Source organism: Pelmatolapia mariae, linkage group LG23, assembly GCF_036321145.2.
Source record: "Pelmatolapia mariae isolate MD_Pm_ZW linkage group LG23, Pm_UMD_F_2, whole genome shotgun sequence".
NCBI classification, from domain to species: Eukaryota; Metazoa; Chordata; class Actinopteri; order Cichliformes; family Cichlidae; genus Pelmatolapia; species Pelmatolapia mariae.
This window is the reverse complement of record NC_086246.1, coordinates 4,936,666-4,941,818: the sequence shown is the minus strand read 5'-3', so window position 1 is coordinate 4,941,818 and position 5,153 is coordinate 4,936,666. Positions and strand designations below refer to the sequence as shown.

At 38.5% G+C, this 5,153-nt stretch overlaps 1 long non-coding RNA gene across 1 annotated transcript; it reads left to right on the top strand.

Moving 5' to 3' along the window:
- Window positions 1–287: 287 nt before the first annotated feature.
- Window positions 288–3,459, top strand: LOC135932313 (uncharacterized). The gene is made up of 3 exons (XR_010573410.1): window positions 288–663; window positions 1,481–1,644; window positions 1,968–3,459. It is a non-coding gene; the product is annotated as an uncharacterized LOC135932313 (long non-coding RNA).
- The last annotated feature ends 1,694 nt before the right edge of the window (window positions 3,460–5,153 follow it).

The following is a 5,153-nucleotide window of genomic DNA, read 5'->3' as shown; positions in this document are numbered from 1 at the left end:
AATTGCACTTTAATAAACTGCATTTCAAAAAACATTTTCGAATTGCACTTTAATAAACTGCATTTCAAAAACCTTTTTCGAATTGCACTTTAATGAACTGCATTTCAAAAAACATTTTCGAATTGCACTTTAATAAACTGCATTTCAAAAAACATTTTCGAATTGCACTTTAATAAACTGCATTTCAAAAACCTTTTTCGAATTGCACTTTAATAAACTGCATTTCAAAAAACATTTTTGAATTGCACTTTAATAAACTGCATTTCAAAAAACATTTTCGAATTGCACTTTAATAAACTGCATTTCAAAATCCATTTCCCTTTCCTGTTCGCTCAGGGATTAACATGTGGATTAGCAGTTGGATTAGCAGTTGGATTAACAACTTCATTTTAAAAATCCTGCTGCTATTCAAATTAGCCACACCGTGGGATGTAAGGAGCTCTCTGATTGGTTGGTCAGACACAGGCTGTCTGCCAGCCTGGATTTTTCTAGCTCATAGCTTCTCCCTGCTAAGAAGCGTGTGTGCTTGTACAAAGGCCGTTCAGCCTCGGGATTTACACTCGGCTCGACACAGATATGTGAAGAATGAAGGGACCCTGCAGCGAAACGGAGAGCCAACCTCTGACTGAGTGCCTGTTTTCGCAGTCTGACCACCTGTTGAAGGTAAGGTGCTAACGTGGCTAACGCTAGCATCACCACACGTAGCTCCGTTATTTTAAGATCATCTTAGCTAATGAAAGTTTTACGTCGCAGCTGTACGAGCTCGCTACGTGTTTTGTAAGCTGCTGTGCTCTTCACAAATAAAGCTGGAAGCAGCTCAGACTGTTAGAACCAGCACTGAGGCCTGTTACATTTATACAGTGTTAGAGCAATGGCTGCAGCCTACAGCCTTTAAACTAGCGATTAAAATGCTGACAGTAAACTCGTCAGTCCAGATGTTACCACATTACTCTATGGTACTTAGAGTTAAAACAACTGAGACAGGCTGATTAAAATAACAGCTGTCAGTTCTCTCATTCCTTATATCAAGACTGGAGATCACACTACTGATTTCAGTTCATTTAATATGTGAGAGCACAGATTCATTCTCAACTGGACATAAATGATGATCAAAGGTTGTATATATGATGAATTCATCAAATCCCAGCCTCTAACACAGTGCGCTGAATCTTAGCTTTGAATGTCCAGTATATTCTAATCAGTGCAATTTAAGCATTCACTGAACCTACAGTATCTACACCTGTGTGGTAAATGTGTGGTAAAGATACAGATAATGAAATTTAATTATTAATACAATATACATCATGAGAAACAAAAGCTGAAATTGATTCAGTTTAGTACTTTTCTCTTTGTGCTCTGTGATTATAAAGGCCTTAAATTCTGTGATATATACTGTAAATGATTTTCACAGAGGTCTTAAAGTACTTAAATCACTGCTGATAGTCTGGTTGTTTATATTTTCACGTTTTTGTGTCTGTAGGGCTGTTTGATGACGATTTGGACTCCTCTGGGAGATGAGGACACACCCACATCTGTTCCATACTGCAGCTATGGATGGTGTTACAGCTCTGAGTCAGCTTTAGGCCATCAGACGCACACACTGGAAAACCAGCACCTTCATGCAGGAGAGACGGCCTCAGTGATGTAGGTTCATAAGCTAGTTCAAACATTTCTGGCCTCTTATCACTTAGATTCCTTAAGCTTAAAAGTGAATGCATTTAAAGCAGGAACTGCACACCTAGCTGTCAGAAGTTTGGCAGCATGAGTAAAGTTTTGTAGGGTCCTTGTTAAAAATTCCACAAGCACCACATTTGTCATATATAGTTCATTTTGTACAGGACATTTTTGAAATTATAAACTATATATTCTAGTTGTCGCTTGTCAGTAATTTTTGAGTAAATGGATGGCACTGATAAATCAGTGGTGATTCACCTGCAAATGTTTTTAACAAACTTTGTTTTTTGTAGAATTCATCAGCAGCTGTGAGGAGATACATTTGAATATCTTCTGGTTCCACTTTCCTAACCTGGAAGCTGAGGATGGCTAATTCCTGACAAGGACACAAACCTCAGCGCTTATCATGGGTGTTACATCCTCCGTGCAGCAATTCCAGAGAAAACGAGAGAGCAACGACCACTCATTAAGACCAGACAGAAATCTGTCCCTTTCTGGCAGCTGTGGAAACTTCCAATAAGAAAGTTTGCATTCTTAGAACAATGCTGGGTCGTGTGTGATGTGTCATCATATGAGGATATTACATTTTGACTTAATTCTGCTCAATTAAGTGTTTTGATCGTTGATCCAATATGGCAGCTTTGTGTTGTGCTGCAAGTTAAAACCCATTGTCCTCACGAGCACAGCATCTAACAACTCTCCTTAAAAAAGTCGATTGACTTTAACTGGACACAATGGTTTCCAGTGGGAGATACATTCATCACTCATCCGTGACACTGGAGAAGTCACCTGAGTGAGTGATAAAACAATTTTCCATGGAAAATCCAGAGGAACTAAACTTTGTTGTTGTTTCTTGGGGCTCAATTTCAGCTCTAGCAGCATCTCTCAGAAGAAAACCGTTTTGCAAATAATCAGATAAAAAGATTGTTGAACCAGGTGGTATTCTCTGGGGTTTAAGACCAAACTCAAACAGTGAATTGACATTAGACTGGAATTCATAGGACGAATAGAAATACTGCTGAAGCTAAATGATTCATATATATGTATGTGTGTATATATATATATATTAGGGCTGTTCGATATAACGATATATATCGGATGACGATATAAAAACGTCTATCGTTTCATTTTACGCTATCGTTTGTTTCGTGGTGTCGCAAAATAAACTGTTTACCGCAATATTTTTTCATCATTTTGATGGTCACTGTAGTGGCTATATTAATTTCCTAAAGTTCTCTCTTTCTCTTATATTTAATATAACCACACTACGGACGGACAAGCGCTTGTTTTTATGCGTTGTCGTTAGCAACGACAGTAAAACCACGGCGTGTCCACTTGTTTATTTTCCACATAAACCTTTCACAATAAAGCTCAAGATCCTGTTGAGACTTTTCAAAATAAACTGAGTCACGTGAAAGATGCAGAGTATTAACGGATGAGAAGCAAAAAAGAGCCGTCAGGTGCTAAAAAATAAACCTTAGACTCAAACGTTAGAACAGGCTTTTCCCCGCAGCACGCTGTGTAATAAATACTCACAAAGAAAACGGCGGCCGTTACAACTTATGTCTAAAAATGTATCGTTTCATGCATCGATTAAAACACTCGACTCCAGGTACACGACGCGCAGCTGGAAACACTTCATGCAAGTCGAGCTGCCCGAGATTCACAGAATTTACAGGAAGTGTTACAATTTTGTAATTTATATCGTTATATCGACGATAGATGTCTTAATATCGGGATATGAGATTTTGGTCATATCGCACAGCCCTAATATATATATGACTTTTTTTTTCTCCAATTCACCAGGTCTGTAAAGTTCAGTATGACTGTGGTACATCATACAAAAGAATAAATACAGAAGACTAAAAACTTTATGTGAATAACTGTACTCTTCTTTAATATATCAGAAAACAAGTAAAAGTACAAATGTGCACAAGTTAGAGACTTCCTCAGTAAGTTTACACTCTTAGGAGGTAAAGTAGAGGATGCAGAGTCCATCACTGAGGCCGTCTCTCCGGCATGAAGTCCAGGTGCTGGTTTTCCAGTGTGTGCGTCTGATGGCCCAAAGCTGACTCAGAGCTGTAACACCATCCATAGCTGCAGTATGGAACAGATGTGGGTGTGTCCTCATCTCCCAGAGGAGTCCAAATCGTCATCAAACAGCCCTACAGACACAAAAACATGTGAAAATATAAACAACCAGACTATCAGCAGTGATTTAAGTACTTTAAGACCTCTGTGAAAATCATTTACAGTATATATCACAGAATTTAAGGCCTTTATAATCACAGAACATACAGAGAAAAGTACTAAACTGAATCAATTTCAGCTTTTGTTTCTCATGATGTATATTGTATTAATAATTAAACTTCATTATCTGTATCTTTACCACACAGGTGTAGATACTGTAGGTTCAGTGAATGCTTAAATTGCACTGATTAGAATATACTGGACATTCAAAGCTAAGATTCAGCGCACTGTGTTAGAGGCTGGGATTTGATGACTTCATCATATATACAACCTTTGATCATCGTTTATGTCCAGTTGAGAATGAATCTGTGCTCTCACATATTAAATGAACTGAAATCAGTAGTGTGATCTCCAGTCTTGATATAAGGAATGAGAGAACTGACAGCTGTTATTTTAATCAGCCTGTCTCAGTTGTTTTAACTCTAAGTATCACAAAGTAATGTGGTAACATCTGGACTGACGAGTTTACTGTCAGCATTTTAATCGCTAGTTTAAAGGCTGTAGGTTGCAGCCATTGCTCTAACACTGTATAAATGTAACAGGCCTCAGTGCTGGTTCTAACAGTCTGAGCTGCTTCCAGCTTTATTTGTGAAGAGCACAGCAGCTTACAAAACACGTAGCTAGCTCATATAGCTGCGACGTAAAACTTTCATACGCTAAAATGACTTTAAAATAACGGAGCTACGTGTGGTGATGCTAGCGTTAGCCATGTTAGCACGTTACCTTCAACAGGTGGTCAGACTGCGTAAACAGGCACTCAGTCAGATGTTGGCTCTCCGTTTCGCTGCAGGGTCCCTTCATTCTTCACATATCCGTGTCGAGCTGAGTGTAAATCCCGAGGCTGAACGGCCTTTGTACAAGCACACACGTTTCTTAGCAGGGAGAAGCTATGAGCTAGAAAAATCCAGGCTGGTAGACAGCCTGTGTCTGATCAACCAATCAGAGAGCTCCTTACATCCCACGGTGTGGCTAATTTGAATAGCAGCAGGATTTTTAAAATGAAGTTGTTAATCCAACTGCTAATCCAACTGCTAATCCACATGTTAATCCCTGAGCGAACAAGAAAGGGAAATGGATTTTGAAATGCAGTTTATTAAAGTGCAATTCGAAAAAGGTTTTTGAAATGCAGTTTATTAAAGTGCAATTCAAAAAAGGTTTTTGAAATGCAGTTTATTAAAGTGCAATTCGAAAATGTTTTTATTAAAGTGGAATTCGAAAAAGGATTTTGA